The 19,488-nt window shown below is 44.8% G+C and overlaps 1 long non-coding RNA gene across 1 annotated transcript; it reads right to left on the reverse strand.

Moving 5' to 3' along the window:
- Positions 1 to 13,102: 13,102 nt before the first annotated feature.
- On the reverse strand, positions 13,103 to 15,644 carry LOC307039127. Its single transcript, XR_013808150.1, has 2 exons — positions 15,232 to 15,644; positions 13,103 to 14,433 (listed from the first exon to the last, which is right to left on the reverse strand). It is a non-coding gene; the product is annotated as an uncharacterized lncRNA (long non-coding RNA).
- Positions 15,645 to 19,488: the final 3,844 nt, after the last annotated feature.

A 19,488-nucleotide genomic window follows, 5' to 3' on the forward strand; every position in this document is an offset into this window, starting at 1 on the left:
GAAATATTTTCACTTCATATTATTTTATGTATGTAATATAAAGAAGACATTTCCAATTGCCCGTATATTTAAATACACCAATTAAATAGGTTTACTTTTCTTTCATGTCATTTACTATTTGGGTGAGTACATTTAAAAATGAATCCAGCTGAAACCGTTGTAGCCGTTGATGGGACGTTACAAGCCATATATTTTTTTTAAAACTCATTCGTCACCGTCACCCGTTGCATCCTGGGATATGGTACACCGCGGAGTGTACATCAGATGTATCCTCTAAATCTGGGGAAAGAAGGCTGCATTTGCGGGCCGCATTCGGAGGAGTCTTGTCTTTTTTTTGAATTGGGACAGCCTTCGTTTGGCGGAAGTGACGTATGCGGTCTCCGAATGCATCCTCAGGAGGATGCGGCCGCTGAATTGGGACACAGCTATAAGTGGTTGTATGACATTGCATGTAACGGTGCAAAGTCTCAGAAAACGGAGCAGTGGCTGTGATGCTAGCTTTGCGGCTAGCGGTTCGTTTTTCCCTTTAAACTGTGGGTTTTCTCTGGAAGTTTTTCCTTGTACGGTGAGGGTCTAAGGATAGAGGGTGTCGTTTTTCTCATACTGATATTCTGAACAAACTGCTGTTGTATTAGCTGTAACATGTCTTTACTGTAGGGTATTTTTATTATTTGTACAGCACTTTGGCTCATCCAAAAATCGTTTATAAATGTGCTATAGAAATTACCGATATTCTGAACAAACTGCTGTTGTATTAGCTGTAAAATGTCTTTACTGTAGGGTATTTTTATTATTTGTACAGCACTTTGGCTCAACCAAAAATTGTTTATAAATGTGCTATAGAAATAACACTTGATTTGATTGATTTGATTTGAAAGGGTGTGCGCCAAGTCTGCCTTTGATGTTCTTCCATCCCATTTATCTCAACTCAAGTTAGTATTAAATGCAGACAACTCCAAAGTCATGATATTCTCAAATGGCAAAAAGTTAACTTATTTTCTCCCCAACATTTGCACTGTTCAAGGGACTGACATTGACATTGAAAGGGTCACAACATACACATATCTAGGTTTTATTATTGATCAGAACTTATCTTTCAAGTCACACACTGAAAATGTTGTTTTAAAATCAGGTTTCTCCTTTCAGACAAGGAAACATTTGATCTCTGCAATATGAAAATTATTAGTTGGTTACTGTTAGTAAAAAACAGTAAGGTTAATACTGGATGTTTGTTACACACACACACACACACACACACACACACACACACACACACACACACACACACACACACACACACACACACACACACACACACACACACACACACACACACGTATGCATAGAGAAGCTGTTTGATCCTGTTTTCCCTTGATCTTTACTCTTTGTAGTGTGTACACAAAACTATCCTAGAACATTATAAACATTTTAGATCTTCCACCTGCACGCCGGAGGAGAGACTAAACAGAGACATAACCTCAGTGTAGTAACAGTGTAGTGCAGAACTTCAATTATCTACCAACAAAATGGCCAAAAGATATTCTGCTCAGAGAGCCTTGGAGCTAATAATGGATGAGAGTGAGTGGAATGCATTAGAAGAACACGGTGAAGTGGAACAGGAAGACATTTCTGAAGATGAGGATAATGTGGAGGTAAACTCAGAATTTGACAGCAAATTGGAAGAGGAACTTGACTCAGAGCCAGCTGCTGGAAGACCCCCACAGCCAGCCGCAAGAAGAACCCCACAGTCAGCTTCTGGAAGACCCCACAGCCAGCTGTGAGGTCTGTGGACCCTCAAAGGACTCAAAGACACAGACTACATGCAGCAACTGCAACAAGTACTCTGTGCTATACACACGAATAAGTTCTGTACATCATGTGTTTCCTAAACAGACTTGCCCATTGACTCACATGATGTTCTGCAGCGTCACTTCATCAATATATTTTTCGGATATACTGTATTTCATGAATAGTGACTGGTAATTATTTGTATTTGCTTTGTGTTTATATCTGTTCTATGTCATTTATATGGATGTTTCATTCTCTATATATTTCACAGCGAAATACTTTTGGATGTGTTGTTCTTGTGTTTCAATTGCTGCTAAATTGCTTTATTTCCTTCAGGGCTTTGATTAATATATGACAGATTAAAAATAATAAACATTAATGAAAAAATGTTTCATTTACATTTGTCCTAGAAAAGCATGAGCAAAATGTAAACCTAGTTTTTATTACAGTGTATTTTTGTTAACATAAATTACATTTGTATACCAAAAAACGATGGACACTTCCATTGTTAAATTTGATCTAGCAAAGGGTATTTTCAAAAACTAATCATATATTTGATTTATATTGTTGGGGAATGAGTTAAAGACAATATATATTGTAAGTCGCTTTTGGATAAAAGTCGAATGCACTTATTGTAAGTCGCTTTTTGGATAAAAGCGTCCGTTACATGCAATGTCATACAACGTAATGATGATACTGTGACGGTTGACGCAGAGAAGCCCGCGAAAATGACGCCGGATATGACGTCATATGTTGGATGACGGATGCGACGGATATGCACCCGAGCCGATCGTGTACTGACACCGGCGAGGAAAGTGCGTATGGCACTTTCTACACCGGTTTCCCTTTATAAATCACAACCGACTCGAAATGCGGTGCAGCTTTTGCGGGCTTCACGTAACGCCCATATTTGCCTATAAATAGTCAAAGAAACGCCCTTTCATTCATTCATCGCAGGAAATGATGACAGAACAGCTAAAAAAGACATCTCACACCGTGCCAGATTTTGGTTATTTTGGGGAGGTTGAGATAAATCATATTGTTTGGTGGATGCAGTTTGAACCAGAGTAGCAGCATGGAGGTCGGATCGTCAACAAAGTAAATAAATAAGTGGTCCGAAAAAGGTTAATGACAAAAAAAATACACATAGCCTTCTTCGGGCAGTGTGTTTGTACCGGGGACAGGAGACCCCCCCTTGATGAGAAACTGTAAGAAATGATCGGGGAATCCCTCCGGAGTAGAGTCATGACGACTGGATCTGAATTATGTTTTTGTATTTGGTGGTTTGTGTCCCAGCTGTTGATCAGCGATCACTGCAGCCTGTGCATCTCAACCCCCCCCCCCCCCCTCCGCAGCAACTCTATATCCACCAGTTAAAGGAAATACAAAGTGTTCTGTTATATTAGCTCTACAATTTATCACATATGGTGCTCTTAGTTGCCATACCTCCTGTGTTTTACGAGCGACTTATCAAGTCTTGGCAAACAGCATAAAACACGATTAAACATGTATTAAATATATATAAAACCATGCTCGTATCTACAACCTATAGACATTGTCACGCTCCTAAGTTCATGTCACGGTTGGAGTTTTGTAGGTTTGGGTGTTTTTGCTGTTCCAAGTTTATGTTAGACCTTGAAATAAAGGTTATACCAAGTGTTATCTGCGTTTGGGTCCTACCTGCTTCACTCACCGTGTCAGAAAGCATCAACCAAGAAATGGGCCCAGCAGATCCGTTCGAGCTGGAAGTATTGAACTTTTCCTTTTTTTTGGCTCGGATCGATGGAAGAGAGCACCCGGATTTCAGCAGCGAGAGGCTGTGTTGTCGGAGGCGCGCCAGATGGCTAGAGAGAAAACAGGTTTGGTGAAGTTTTTACCTGGCTGGATTTCAAAAATCCTCCCGGTGTGTGATTCCCGGCCTGCTAGCCCCAGGCATGCTAGCTCCCTGTCTCCCAATTCCCAACCTTGCACCATACGCCTCGGTGGGTTCCATCTGAAGTCAACCCGTGCTTCTGCCCCAGTTCCTGCTCCTGTCCAGGAGTCGTATTCCGGAACTCGTTGGGCTTATGGAGGTCCACGGAGTATTCAGGCGGCTGCGAAGAGAAGGCCAGGCTAGCAGCCCGAGCCCCAGCAGCCATGGTTCCGGCTACAGAACCGGCCCACACAGCCATGGTTCCAGCCCCAGTTCTAGCCCCAGCAACCATGGTTCCAGCCCTGGTTCCGGCCCCAGCAGCCATGGTTCGGGCTCCAGTACAGGCCCCAGCAGCCATGGTTCCGGTTACTGAACCGGCCCCAGAAACCATGGTCCCGACTCCAGTTTCGGCTATAGGACTGTCTGTCCGTCCGACGCCAGCTCCCCGTGTCCTGTCGGCATAGCGTCCGACTCCAGCACCTCGTCTCATGTTGGCTGTCCGTCCGACGCCAGCTCCCCGTGTCCTGTTGGCTGGCTGTCCGACGCCAGCTCCCCGTGTCCTTTCGGCATACCGGCCGACTCCAGCACCTCGTCTCCTGTTGGCTGTCCGTCCGACGCCAGCTCCCCGTGTCCTGTTGGCTGTCCATCCGACGCCGGCTCCCCGTGTCCTGTTGGCTGGCTGTCCGACGCCAGCTCCCCGTGTCCTGTCGGCATACCGGCCAACTCCAGCACCTCGTCTCCTGTTGGCTGTCCGTCCGACGGCAGCTCCCCGTGTCCTGTTGGCTGTCCGTCCGACGCCAGCTCCCCGTGTTCTGTTGGCGAACCAACCCTCTCAAGTCCCTGCTCAAGTCCCCTCTCCAGTCTCCTCAAAAGTTCCTACCCGAGTCCCCTCTCAAGTCACCTCTCAAGTATCCTCTTGAGTTCCCTCTCAAGTATCCTCCCGAGTTCCCTCTCAAGTCCCCTCTCAAGTCTCCTCTCAAGTTCCTACCCGAGTCCCCTCTCAAGTCATCTCTCAAGTCTCCCCTCGAGTTCCCTCTCAAGTATCCTCTCGAGTCCCCTCTCGAATCCCCTCTCGAGTCTCCTCTCCAGTTCTCTCTTAAGTCTCCTCTCCAGTTCCCTCTCAAGTTCCTACCCGAGTCCCCTATCAAGTCACCTCTCAAGTCTCCTCTTCAGTCCCCTCTCAAGTCTCCTCTCAAGTTCCTACCCGAGTCCCCTCTCAAGTCACCTCTCAAGTCTCCCCTCGAGTCCCTTCTCGAGTCACCTCTCGAGTCTCCTCTCGAGTCCCCTTTCGAGTCTCCTCTCAAGTCCCCTCTCGAGTGTCCTCTCAAGTTCGCTCTCAAGCCCTCTCTCTCTCGAGTCTCCTCTTGAGTCCCCTCTCGAGTCATCTCTCAAGTCTCCTCTCCAGTTCCCTGTCCAGTCTCCTCTCAAGTTCCCACCCGAGTCACCTCTCAAGTCACCTCTCAAGTCCCCTCTCAAGTCTCCTCTCAAGTTCCTACCCGAGTCCCCTCTCAAGTCACCTCTCAAGTCTCCCCTCGAGTTCCCTCTCGCGTATCCTCTCGAGTCCCCTCTCGAGTCCCCTCTCGAGTCTCCTCTCCAGTTGTCTCTCAAGTCTCCTCTCCAGTTCCCTCTCCAGTCTCCTCTCAAGTTCCTACCCAAGGCCCCTCTCAAGTCACCTCTCAAGTCTTCTTCAGTGCCTTCTCAAGTCTCCTCTCGAGCTACCTCTCGAGTCACCTCTCAAGTCACCTCTCAAGCCTCCTCTCGAGTCATCTCTCAAGTTTCCTCTCCAGTCCCCTCTCAAGTCTCCTCTCAAGTTCCTACCCGAGTCCCCTCTCAAGTCACCTCTTAAGTCTCCCCTCGAGTCTCCTCTCGAGTCCCCTTTCGAGTCTCATCTCGAGTCCCCTCTCGAGTCATCTCTCAAGTCTCCTCTCCAGTTCCCTCTCCAGTCTCCTCTCGAGTCCCCTTTCAAGTCACCTCTCAAGTTTCCCCTCGAGTCCCCTCTCGAGTCACCTCTCGAGTCCCCTTTCGAGTCTCCTCTCAAGTCCCCTCTCGAGTCTCCTCTCAAGTTCGTTCTCAAACCCTCTCTCGAGTCTCCTCTTGAGTCCCCTCTCGAGTCATCTCTCAAGTCTCCTCTCCAGTTCCCTCTCCAGTCTCCTCTCAAGTTCCCACCCGAGTCACCTCTCAAGTCACCTCTCAAGTCCCCTCTCAAGTCTCCTCTCAAGTTCCTACCCGAGTCCCCTCTCAAGTCACCTCTCAAGTCTCCCCTCGAGTTCCCTCTCGCGTATCCTCTCGAGGCCCCTCTCGAGTCCCCTCTCGAGTCTCCTCTCCAGTTCTCTCTCAAGTCTCCTCTCCAGTTCCCTCTCCAGTCTCCTCCCAAGCTCCTACCCGAGTCCCCTCTCAAGTCACCTCTCAAGTCTCCTCTTCAGTGCCTTCTCAAGTCTCCTCTCGAGCTACCTCTCAAGTCACCTCTCAAGTCTCCCCTCGAGTCTCCTCTCGAGTCCCCTTTCGAGTCTCCTCTCAAGTCCCCTCTCGAGTCTCCTCTCAAGTTCGCTCTCAAGCCCTCTCTCGAGTCTCCTCTCGAGTCTCCTCTCGAGTCATCTCTCAAGTCTCCTCTCCAGTTCCCTCTCCAGTCTCCTCTCAAGTTCCTACCCGAGTCCCCTCTCAAGTCACCTCTCAAGTCTCCTCTTCAGTGCCTTCTCAAGTCTCCTCTCGAGTTACCTCTCGAGTCCCCTCTCAAGTCTCCTCTCCAGTTCCCTCTCAAGTCTCCTCCCCAGTTCCCTCTCAAGTCTCCTCTCGAGCTACCTCTCGAATCCCATCTCGAGTCCCCTTTCAAGACACTTCTCAAGTCAACTCTCAAGTTCCCTCTCGAGTCTCCTCTCAAGTCCCTTCTCAAGTCCCTTCTCAAGTCTCCGTTCAAGTTCCCTCTCAAGATCCCTCTCAAGTCAACTCTCAAGTTCCCTCTCAATTCCCCTCTCAAGTCTCCTCTCGAGTTCCTTATCGAGTCCCCTCTCGAGTCCCCTCTCGAGTCCCTTCTCAAGTCCCCTCTCAAGATCCTTCTCAAGTCATCTCTCAAGTCAACTCTCAAGTTCCCTCTCGAGTCTCCTCTCGAGTCCCTTCTCAAGTCCCCTCTCAATTCTCCATTCAAGTTCCCTCTCAAGATCCCTCTCAAGTCATCTCTCAAGTCAACTCTCAAGTTTCCTCTCGAGTCTCCACTCAAATCCCTTGTCCTGTGTCATTGGAGGTTCCGCTGGGGGTCCTGCCAATCCTATGTCCTGTGCCGTTGGAGGTCCCGCAGACTGCTCTCCTGCCGGGGGTCCTGCCAACCCCATGTCCTGAGCCGTTGGAGGTCCAGTTCCCTCTCCAGTCTCCTCTCGAGTCCCCTCTCGAGTCACCTCTCGAGTCCCCTTTCGAGTCTCCTCTCAAGTCCCCTCTCGAGTCTCCTCTGAAGTTCGTTCTCAAGCCCTCTCTCGAGTCTCCTCTTGAGTCCCCTCTCGAGTCATCTCTCAAGTCTCCTCTCCAGTTCCCTCTCCAGTCTCCTCTCAAGTTCCCACCCGAGTCACCTCTCAAGTCACCTCTCAAGTCCCCTCTCAAGTCTCCTCTCAAGTTCCTACCCGAGTCCCCTCTCAAGTCACCTCTCAAGTCTCCCCTCAAGTTCCCTCTCGCGTATCCTCTCGAGTCCTGTCTCGAGTCCCCTCTCGAGTCTCCTCTCCAGTTCTCTCTCAAGTCTCCTCTCCAGTTCCCTCTCCAGTCTCCTCCCAAGTTCCTACCCGAGTCCCCTCTCAAGTCACCTCTCAAGTCTCCTCTTCAGTGCCTTCTCAAGTCTCCTCTCGAGCTACCTCTCGAGTCCCCTCTCAAGTCTCCTCTCAAGTTCCTACACGAGTCCCCTCTCAAGTCACCTCTCAAGTCTCCCCTCGAGTCTCCTCTCGAGTCCCCTTTCGAGTCTCCTCTCAAGTCCCCTCTCGAGTCTCCTCTCAAGTTCGCTCTCAAGCCCTCTCTCGAGTCTCCTCTCGAGTCTCCTCTCGAGTCATCTCTCAAGTCTCCTCTCCAGTTCCCTCTCCAGTCTCCTCTCAAGTTCCTACCCGAGTCCCCTCTCAAGTCACCTCTCAAGTCTCCTCTTCAGTGCCTTCTCAAGTCTCCTCTCGAGTTACCTCTCAAGTCCCCTCTCAAGTCTCCTCTCCAGTTCCCTCTCAAGTCTCCTCCCCAGTTCCCTCTCAAGTCTCCTCTCGAGCTACCTCTCGAATCCCATCTCGAGTCCTCTTTCAAGACACTTCTCAAGTCAACTCTCAAGTTCCCTCTCGAGTCTCCTCTCGAGTCCCTTCTCAAGTCCCCTCTCAAGTCTCCGTTCAAGTTCCCTCTCAAGATCCCTCTCAAGTCATCTCTCAAGTCAACTCTCAAGTTCCCTCCCTTGTCCTGTGTCATTGGAGGTTCCGCTGGGGGTCCTGGCAATCCTATGTCCTGTGTCGTTGGAGGTCCCGCAGACTGCTCTTCTGCCGGGGGTCCTGCCAACCCCATGTCCTGAGCCGTTGGAGGTCACGCAGACTGCTCTTCTGCCAGGGGTCCTGCCAACCCCATGTCCTGAGCCGTTGGAGGTCCCGCAGACTACTCTTCTGCCGGGGGTCCTGCCAACTCCATGTCTTGTCCCGTTGGAGGTCCCGCAGACTGCTCTTCTGCCGGGGGTCCTGCCAACCCTATGTCCCATGCCGTTGGAGGTTCCGCCGACTGCTCTCCTGCCGGGGGTCCTGCCGGCCCTGTGTCCTCTTCCATGGGGGATCTTGCCGACACCGGCTCCTGCCCGGCCTCCGGAGCTGTCCGGTCTTCGCCCTCGAGCCCGGTCCCCTGAGTTCGCCCGCGGTGGTCTTCGCCTCTCCTCGAACTCTGCCTTGCCCCCAGGCCGTCCGCCCGAGTTCCCCTCTTTGAACTCTGCCTTGCCCCCGGGCCGTCCGCCCGAGACCTCATCCATGGTCTCTACCTTACCCCCGGGCCGTCCGCCCGAGTTCCCCTCTTTGAACTCTGCCTTGCCCCCGGGCCGTCCGCCCGAGACCTCATCCATGGTCTCTACCTTACCCCCGGGCCGTCCGCCAGAGTTCCCCATTTGGAATCTGCTTTGCCCCCGGGCCGTCCGCCCGAGTTCCCCTCCTTGTTTTCTACCTTGCCCCCGGGCCGGGACCCCCTCCACCCACCCTGCTGTTATTTGTTTTTTGGGACGTCTGGAATCCGTCCCTTCAGTGGGGGGTTATGTCACGCTCCTAAGTTCATGTCACGGTTGTAGTTTTGTAGGTTTGGGTGTTTTTGCTGTTTTCCATGTCATGTTTTCCTCTGGATTATTGTCTGGTCCTTTTCCCTGTGTTTTTCCTCTTGTCATTAGTTCCCTGGTGTGTCTAGTTATCTGATTGTGTTCACCTGTGGCCCTTGTGTTTCTCCTCCCCTGCCCAGCTGTTTCTTGTCCTGTGATTACCCTTCTTTGTATTTATTCTTGTCTCCTCCTGTGTTCAGTGTTGGTGCTTCTTTTGTGTGTGACTTAGTTCACCGGAGAGTGTTTTGTCTGTTCCAAGTTTAGGTTAGACCTTGAAATAAAGGTTATATCAAGTGTTATCTGCGTTTGGGTCCTACCTGCTTCACTCACCGTATCAGAAATGCAAAACGGCGTCAGTTTAGACGTAATTCTGTCCTCCTGCTTACCGCATCATTTATGAAAAACATTTCATAACATTAACACAACATATTCGAGGTGGTTTTAAATAACATATCCGTATTTATTTATTTCTCCAAGTTATGTTTTTGTGTGCACTGAGGATTCTCAAATAGGCGTTTGTTAAATCATTTTAAGATTGGCTTTAATCAATGTTTGAAAATGAATTCTTCATACAGTATATGATAAATGAGAGGTAACATTTTATTTATGGTATTATTTCCACATATTTATCTCCATTCTTCCTTCTGCCAATGGTGTCGCAGTTTCTCGTCTCTCCCGTTTGTGTGCTTGCTTAGTGCGTACGCATGGGTTAGAGTTCGCGTGGAGGACCGCACGTTTTCCCGTCAAGTTAGTATTTTATAAATCGCAAACATTGCGTAGAAACTGCCGTACGCCATTTTTTGAGCGTATATCCCTTTATAAATGAGGCCCCTGGTCTACCACTGCTTGTATTGGTTAGCCTGTTATTCTGTTACTTTGGTGAATTCAGACTAACCCTTTAAAATGCCAAATTAACACTAACACAAAAAAAAACAGTCGAGACAGTGGTTGACCAGCAACCCTCAGAAAAATGACTGTTCTTGTAAATGGAGTCTGTTGTTATTTAAAATAACTTGGATGGATAACAGCATAAGAGTATGCCAGCAGCATGCAATCAAGAAAAAGATTCAAGGCCTTCTTAGACTTGACACAATAATAGTTTGCTTAAGTTAAAGCTTTTATATCTAATAAATATACCTAAGTATGGTTAATGAGTGTAAACAAATATTTATTAACCGATTCAACTATTAAATGTATTTAGGATAGATCAACTCAAATGTATTTGTTAAATTGTTGCAGTGAATGTGCAACCACGGTTACCTTTTTTGCTCTGCAACAAGTCCGGTGGGACAACCCAGTCTCACGGCATTTCGTGTTATAGTCACAACATTAAATCTATTGATTCGTGTTCACCAACTCGATTTTCCCCTTTTTTTCGGATCACACAGAACGATTTTAAAAGCAATGTATTTCTATTGGTAGTATGTTTCGTGCCTGCAGCACGTCTTTTTGTCCGTTCGGGTCTTCGAAGACCGGAAGCTGTGTGGTTCATAAAAACATGTTCTTACTCAATATCAAGCCACGATTATTGTTTTTAATTTCAAACCGTATAATGTCTGACTTTTTTTACCGTCCGCGAGTTAAATAAATGGGGCTCAGAGCCTCAGAATACTGAAATCAATCTTTTTTAAATCTTTTTTTCCTTCTAATTTGTTATTCTTTTCTAAATAACACACTGTTATTTACTCACCAATAACACACAGTTATCCTTGTTTTAATTTATTTGTTTAATTCTATAATCTCTGGCTTTTTTGGCGTTTGTGCTAGAATGTGAAATTACGTATCCGCAATCAAGCATTGTCCTTCCCCACTTCCACGTAGCTCCATGAACGCAGAACCAGAATACCTTTATTAGTCCCACAGGGGATACATTTACATTGTTACAGCAGAGAAGAGCCAAAGACAGCTTAATGTTACCTAAAGCATGCATAAAAAAAAGTATTAAAGATTAAAGCAGCCACATTCACTTTACATTGGGGTTGTTTGCGTAGTGCAGACACCTAAATGTTCTTGATTCCACCACGCAATGCGGTGTTAAGGAGTCGTGGTGGAGTCACGCATTCTGGTGAGATCAGGTTGATCTGAAAGTGAAAAACGATCTGAAGGTGAAAAGCAATGTGAAACCTGAAAAAACAAGATTTGAAACTGAAAAAATAATTGTTTTGAATCTGAAAACGAAAAATCTGCAACTGAAAAAAAATAAGGATTCAAATATCAAAATATGTATAAAAGTGAAATCTGAAAATAAATATTTTATTCAAAAAAATTGCTGAACTGAATCAAAAATAATATTCAACCTGAAAAACGATTTCAAATACTTATTTTTATTTTGAATACATCATGGTATTTTTCAAAGTTCAGGATAAAAACTTGAAACATCGAAATGGCAAGCTAGCTAGCACATTAGCTGGCAAGCTAGGTAGCTGCGGTTAGCATTTTAGACCTGCCTGGAGATGAATACTACCATTACATTTATATAGCCTACAATGTTAAAGCAGTGAAAACATTTAAATATAGCGCAAACTTAGACTGAAATAGATTTTTTAGAGTATCTAAACTATGTTTTACTTGTGTCTCTGTCCACTGCAGTGCATTGTTTAGCTTTTTATCCGTCCCAAAAATGGGGTGTTCCAACCACCATCTATGTACACTCCGCGGTGTACCATATCCCAGGATGCAACGGGTGACGGTGACGAATGAGTTTTTAAAAAGATATATGGCTTGTAACGTCCCATCAACGGCTACAACGGTTTCAGCTGGATTCGTTTTTGAATGTACTCACCCAAATAGTAAACGACATGAAAGAAAAGTAAACCTATTTAATTTGTGTATTTAAATATACGGGCAATTGGAGATGTCTTCTTTACATACATAAAATAGTATGAAGTGAAAATATTTGTTTGGTTTTCATATTGTTGGGATTCATTATAAAGCTAATTTATTTATTCAACTGCTTTTGTTATACAAATCTTACTGCAACAATTTTGTTTTGATAGGGAGCAAGGAGCAGACTGCGCAATTTATGCAGATGCGCGGGGAGAATGAAGCCCTCTTCACTGGGGCCTGTTGTGACCTCGGGAAAATAATTTAAACATATTATATAACACCAAAAATAAGTACAGCTAGACCTGACTCCATATTGAACAGTTTTGAAAACAGTTTGAAAACAGTTTGAAAATATTTTGCCTAGTGTCAGAAATTATTACCGGCACTTGTGACTGCAGCTGGTTGCTAGGTGACGGGGGCGGCAAAATGTAGGGGTAACTGCCGGTGATGTACAAGGACATGCTCCGTAGACCGTCTCATTTCGCAGTCCACGGAGGACCCAAGCTGGGTCCTCCGCGGACTGCGAATCTGGGTCCTCAGGAGCTGCTCAGGAGGACCCAGCCTCTGAATTGGGACACAGCTATAGTCATAGTATCATCATTACGTTGTATGCAAGCGGCAAACTCTGTGGAAGAGCCGGGACGCCAATACGGAAGTGGCACACACTGCAGTTCATATATTGGCCGATAGAAACTGACTGCAGAAAGGAGCAATTTCCATAGACCCCCTTGTTGAAATGCCCAACTTTACAGCAGAAAAAAACATCTTTCTACCGATGGATGCAATAAATATTATTATGAATATAGTTAGATTCCACCTTCATGATTATGGATCTGTGAGTGAATTGTTTTCTAACACGACCCTTTTATTTATATTTGGTCTTAAGGTTTTTGCATAAATTAGGACGTGGTCACATTGAGTGACGGCACTGTGAAGTGACTGCTGCTGCTAGCTTCTTGTCTCTCTGCTAGCTGCTCCGTGAAGCTACAGGCAGGCACTCTGCCTGTTCAGCTCATCCAGGGAACCGGCTTGCCCCCGGCCGTGTTTGTGTGTTCTTCATGCTTATATATCGGACTATTGTGACTCGCTCTGCGGTTGAAACAGACGGTGCATGAATGCGGTTTTGCGGTAAGTGAAATTTGAGTACTTATTTATGCGTTAATGATTTTAATCAGCTACGTAATGTTGGAGATTTGGAGGATGTTTAAAACCAACCTCGTCTCCGCGTGTCGTTTGGTAAACTGGGTAAATTCGTAAAAAGGAAGGGATTAAGAAACACCAGAATGCAAGTTAAACAATAATCTGCTTTAATGGTAAAACATACAAATACATCACCGAATCACGAAGCACTCTGCAGAGTAGTCCGGGCTCAGGTTTCTACCACCGTGTGAGACATGTCTCAGGAACGGCAAGTCAAAAACAAGAGCCCCGATGTTCAAAAGGATCACAACCTTTATACACAGAGTTCACTTCTGAGCGAGCTAGACAGTGAGTTGGCAGTGTTCCATTGGTCGGTTTCCCTTCTGGGCGGGATCCCAGGTAGTAAGTCCACAGTTGTTGATTCCATGTTGCTTCTGTGCGTGTGTGTGTGTGTGTTTCTGTCCCTCTGCCCTTAGGCAGATCCCCCAATCAATGATTTGGCGTCATGACAGAGGACTCTTTGACAGGACACATACTCATTCCCCCTAAACATCTTCAACACACACATCCTATCATGTATCTTTAACATAAGTTAATTGTTCTTATCGCTTAATGGCTTCCCTGAACTTCCCTTCACCCCAAAGTCAGCTTACTAGGAATCAATACATTTTATTGATAAGCTCAAAAGGACCTTCATCTCATTTACTGCTGGGTGACCCAAGTCTCAAGGCCTGCAGGATGTGTAGGAGATAAACATTAATTATACAAGACTTTAACTGCCTTATATCTGAAAATGTATCTGGGAATTCCCCTGTTAATTGCAAGGACTATTGATAATTAACAGAGGGACCGTAGGGGCCTCTTCTTGGTATCTGCTAGGCAGAAGTCACTCAATGCAGAAATCACAAGTTTAACACACATTCTATATAAGGTGACATTAAAATGAATATACCAGATTGAACTTTCCTGCCATAACACGTTACTTTAATACTTCAAATAATTCAAATAATACTTAAATTCCCCCTTTTGGTCTCACCCCACGAGACCAACTCACATAAGACATTTGAAACACAGCTACTGTCATTCCTTGCCACTGTGTCTGCTCCCCAACAGTATACCTTTGTGAACAGAACACAACTTTCAATGTCAGTGAAGGAACTATCAGAGTGCGAACCTGAGTGCCAGAAAGCAGCATCCTTGCGTGTTGTTGAATCCTCAGGGCCCCCCCCCCCCCCCTCCCCTCAGCGGAAAACGCCAACAAGGGCAGCTGATAGGGAGGGGGAGATGCGGCCTTTCCTTCAAAGGTGGAACTGATGAATCTGATCAGAGAGAAGTAGACTCCTCTGCTGCCTGCCTCGAGAAGTTCCCCAGCCCTGCTGTCGGGATGTCCGCGAGGTCCTTCTCCTCCAGTCCGCTGATGTCAGCTTCCGAGTCGTCTGCTGTAGGGATGTCCTCGTTGACGATAGCCAGGTCCGTCCTGATCAGTGTTGGGTGTAACGCGTTACAAAAGTAACGGAGTTACAGTAATATATTACTTTTTGCTGTAACGAAGTAATGTAACGCATTACTAATGAAATGTGGGTAATATATTACCCGTTACAATGCTCAGTAACGCAGTTACAACACATTTTAACCCGAAATTAAATGGTGTTTTGTTTTTTAAGAAATGTATTAACATAGCGAGACATTCCGACACCGGACAAATTGTGCGGGTCGATTAGTAAACCTGGTGTTTACCCTTCAGGCTTCGCGTCGAGATCTTCGGGGAAGTTGAACGTTATGCAACCATTCAAAAAAGAGAACGTAGCGAAAAATACAAACAACAAATTGTGTCAGGTGCGCGTGACCTGCTCCGCTGCGCATGCATCATTTCCAAAGTGCTTCCACAGCAGTGACACACATCTGATCTGTGGATAATCATTTATACGAAAATGGTTAAAGCAACCATCACTAAACGCCAGCAACACTGCATCTACTGCAGACAGTAGCAACAGGTCAGATGCGGACATCACGTTACCCTCCGTTGTGGACACTAGCTTACTCCCGCCTGACTCGCCAGCCCCGGAGCAGCAGTCTTCGTCGCCCGAAACTACGCCGCCCCTCTGCGGCCCGCAGGTGCCAGGTATATCTAAACAACTACCCGCCTGTACAGTGGTGTAAGGCGGTCATTTTGCAGCTTGTGGTATAAAAATAGACAATGGCTAGAATATTCATGTGAAAATAGTACCATATTCTGACATGCCTGTAGAAATGTTGGGTCAAAAATAATGCATACAATAGCCATACTTGTCAACCCTCCCGATTTTCGCGGGAGACTCCCGATTTCATTGCCCTCTCCCAGTTTCCTCCCGGGGTCATATTTCTCCCGCATTTCTCCCGATTTCTGACAAAATCTGATTTAAACACGACTGTTTCCACTCCGACTTTAATACAGCTACACCATTGTTTGGTTTCCATGGTAACACGTCTCTTTAGTAGCGCGCGCAACTCAAAGTCTGAGAGGGTGAGGCAGATATTCACAGAAAACAGAACAAGAATCAACAACTACTCTACTCTCTGCTCACTCCTTTCCTGTAAAATACAGGTCCAACCCACACATATGCTCCATCAAGGATGGTGCTACAGGCCGCAAGGCAGTGCACTTACAACTACAATAAGCATGTTAATGTTAATCTAACAGCTCCGGCGATCCACTAGCACCACCCCCCCCCCCCCCCCTCCAATTTTGCATTTTGAAATGCTCCCGATTTCTGAGGTCTAAAGGTTGGCAAGGATGACAATAGCACAGATGCCTTCACCACGAATGGCTACAAAAATATCTCATATCCCAAGCTTATTATCAACGAGCTGATGTTGCAGCTGAAATGTTCTCCAGGTCACAAAGTCAACCTCACATAATGATGTGATACCAGTTTTCAAGCACAGTAAATATTCTCTTCCCATCGTATATGATGGGACCAAGGTGATGATGTAGTAGGCTACATGGTTTTAATAATACTTTTGCCTTTCAATGTTTGCCATTTCAAACCATGAGCATGGTTTAAATAATATTTGCCTTGATTTACAATATGTTAACCTTCATTATAGTCCTTGACAGCGGTCTGTACTGCTGTATTAACAACATGTCACATGTTAAGAATTTACAATCAGAATCGAGTATTCAACGAAGCCCTGTAATACAATTTGTTAGTAGCCTTAAGGGCCTACACAGTTGTTATGCTACCACATCACCCTTCACTGGATGCATAATGAGCTGCACTAAACTACATTTTAGCATTTAAAATACCTAGCTATTCTTTTGCGGTTATTTTGGTGAAAGTAACTAAAAAGTAACTAAAGTAGTGTAACTCATTACATTTCAGAGACAGTAATATTGTAATGTAACTTATTACTTTCAAAAGAGAGTAATGAGTAATATGTAATATATTACATTTTGGAAGTAACTTGCCCAACACTGGTCCTGATGTCCTCCATGATCCTAGCCGGTGATTTCCTCGCCGCACACTGGCTCCAGTAGTTCCAGATGTCCCCCTTTGCTCCTCGGCGGACGGCATGAGATGTCCTCTGGGTCACTCTGTAGAGGCCGGAGAACCTGGGGTTGAGCCACGTAGGCCTGACGACCTTCAGCCAGACGAACTCCGCTGCGTCGGCCTCCTGCTCCTCGGGTCCCCCTTTTGGCGTCAGCAACCTGTGTGGAGAAATCTGATACCCACCCCTCCAGTCTACGCTCAGGGCTTCTGGGCCCTCAGGTGTTTGACCCACCACTGGTAGGCCGCTTCAGAATTCTAATACTTGACCTGTGTCAACAAAACAAACCCCAACATCTTCAGGTGAACTAAATAACATATCTCAATAGCTCTGAATTTCTGACAAGCATCTGTGTTATTATAAATGAAATTCTTGAGATCCTATTTAAAATCTAAATATAATATGAACTGCTAATGTCTCTGGTAAAGAAACACACTAATGTTATGGATTAAAAACAACTAAAATCATGATACTGACAAAGTGAATAATTTCCTGGTGATACTGCTTCTACTTGTCAGTGCTTAGATATTATCAAGCTGAAAAATGAATACAGAAATCCAACATACTGTCATCAAATGTCTTTCTATTATAAATTTAAATTAAATGTACATCCCAATAATGATCTAAACAATAAAGTCTATGGCTTTTACTTCTTTACCAGGCTAGTTACAAGATGTTGTCTAAATTAAATTCTATCTCATTACATTACTATGTTTTAACTTAGCTGTAATATGTTCTTTCTACATTTCAAACCTCAGTTACTTTAATACCTGTTGAAATATTACAAAATTGTTTTCATTATCACAGGTCACCTTCTCTGGTATTCTCATTCTGGAATTACCTCTCTCAGTAGCTCCTTGGCCACTGATTCTGCATCTGTGTTACCTGTTATAACTCAATCAATATTAGAAACATGTCAACATTTTTTAGGAAACCTCTCATTTCCCTTGGAGCTCCAGAATAATGTGTTAGTCTAAAAACATGCTTGGTTATTGTTTTAGAATCATGCAGTTACACTGATCACATGCCGGCATTCCATTCACACTCACACTGTCAGGTTTTAAAGTCAAGTTTGGTCAGCCCCAGAGTCTGTCATTGATAGTGCTTTTCTCAAGTCACACTGTCAGTCAGGGTCAAAGGTCATTTGGTCTCAGTCTTTTTGGCCATGTGTCGTGCTCTGCAGAGACTTTAATATTCTACTAGCTGGAGTTGTACTAGTGACATCATTGTGTTGATGTCAACCAATGCAACAAGGTTTTTCTCGTGTTCGCAGCACCATTTTCTTCAGATGTTTAACAAACAAATTATCAATACACTTTATTAATATACCGCCCCTAGGAAACACAATACCTGACAAATGTTCATGCAAGGCATTCTTAAGTGAACCTGCAGAAAACAGCCTTTTGAATTAATATTCCAAATTAATCAATAACAATAATAATCCATTTTATCAATTTGTTTACCCTTAGAAGTGAACATACCTCATAATGTTACATCAGGATGTTCAACTAAGCTTTAGCCAAATCAATCATTATTACTGTTTCAGATTTAATTGGAGCTTGAACAAACAAAACCTTTTTTTGTTTACATCATGCAAACCACTAACATATTTTCCAATTTCAGCATCAGCCTTGTTACTCTAAAATTACGTCTTAAATAGGAATATTAGAAATTAAACAAATATTTAATCTTCAGAAATGTTCTCAACAAATGGAGAGTAATGCCATCTTTCTATCTAGTGAATAGCCAACATATTTTAAAAATGTCAGATATACAAAAATAAGCCTAAATACTCTTTTAATATCAAAGTCTAAAGCTAGACCTAAGCTGAACAGTTTTGGTAATGGACAATTTAATCTAGAAACAAAACAAAACTGGACCTGTGTTCTTATGTGTTCTTCAAAATACATTAGTAAATACCTTGTGAAGTATTCACAATATAACTAATCCTCTCTAGGATATGAAATCCATTCATCTTTAACCAGATACTATTTCCCTATTTATTTTTAGTTCATGATAATAATGGTATAACGTCCACACGTTTACCCATAGCTAGTCACTATGTCAAGATTATCATGTGTGACATAATAATCAGATGTCTTGTTTGCCAAACAAGGATATTAAACTTTATTCTTTTCAGCATTCCAGACCATCATTAAACAATCAGCCTCCCTTCCTAAACACTAAGCATATCGTTCTACACCACCTTCTGATAAACTCTTGCACAGTTATGCTGTAAAATCATTGCATGATTTCTTCAGAGTCTGAACAGACTGAGACCAGCCTGTCTCTTGATCTTGTCATATTGAGAACAGTCAATGATTCATTGTCCTCTTCAGCTGTAGTCAGTGGCAGGGCCCCCAAAAAGCTAGAACCGGCCCTGGTCAGTGGGCTCCAAGGAAACTCTCTCTGGCATTGGGATGTCCTGAGGGGGAAGGGACCTCTGGATCAATGTGATACAAGCAGCAGACACACGTTGTCCTCTGTACCGCAGAAATCCCCAAAAACTGCAGTACCTCTTCACACCACTGTTGCCTTGACAACGAGGCACAAGCAAACTGTCAAAACCTCCTCTGAGATGTGTTCTTTGCACAGTTCTTCTGTTTGCAATGAGCAACATTTCACCAACACACTGATTCAGAGTACAACCCAAAGGTGGCGCACAACTATCCAATGCTGCTGTAATCACAGCAAATCAGCTACTGAGAAAAACTCAATGTAAATCTCTCCCCCAGCGGGTTACAAAATAAAACAGCTGAGTGTCTATATGGTCAGGAATGCTGAAACATGTGAATGTTAAACCCATTAATGGTAACAGTCTTCCTATTCTTCATTACTTCAGTTCTAAGTTAATAGGCAAAACAAAAAACTTTTCTTAACCACTATAGATTCATCTTTAATCTTCTTGCTTATTCTATTATTTTCTAATTGTTTATCTAAGTTGTGTGTTACAAGCATGGTTAGATTTGTAACAGAATACAAAACTAACTGTATCCAGCGCTAT

This window comes from Notothenia rossii (genome assembly GCF_949606895.1).
Source record: "Notothenia rossii genome assembly, chromosome: 1".
Classification (NCBI taxonomy): Eukaryota; Metazoa; Chordata; class Actinopteri; order Perciformes; family Nototheniidae; genus Notothenia; species Notothenia rossii.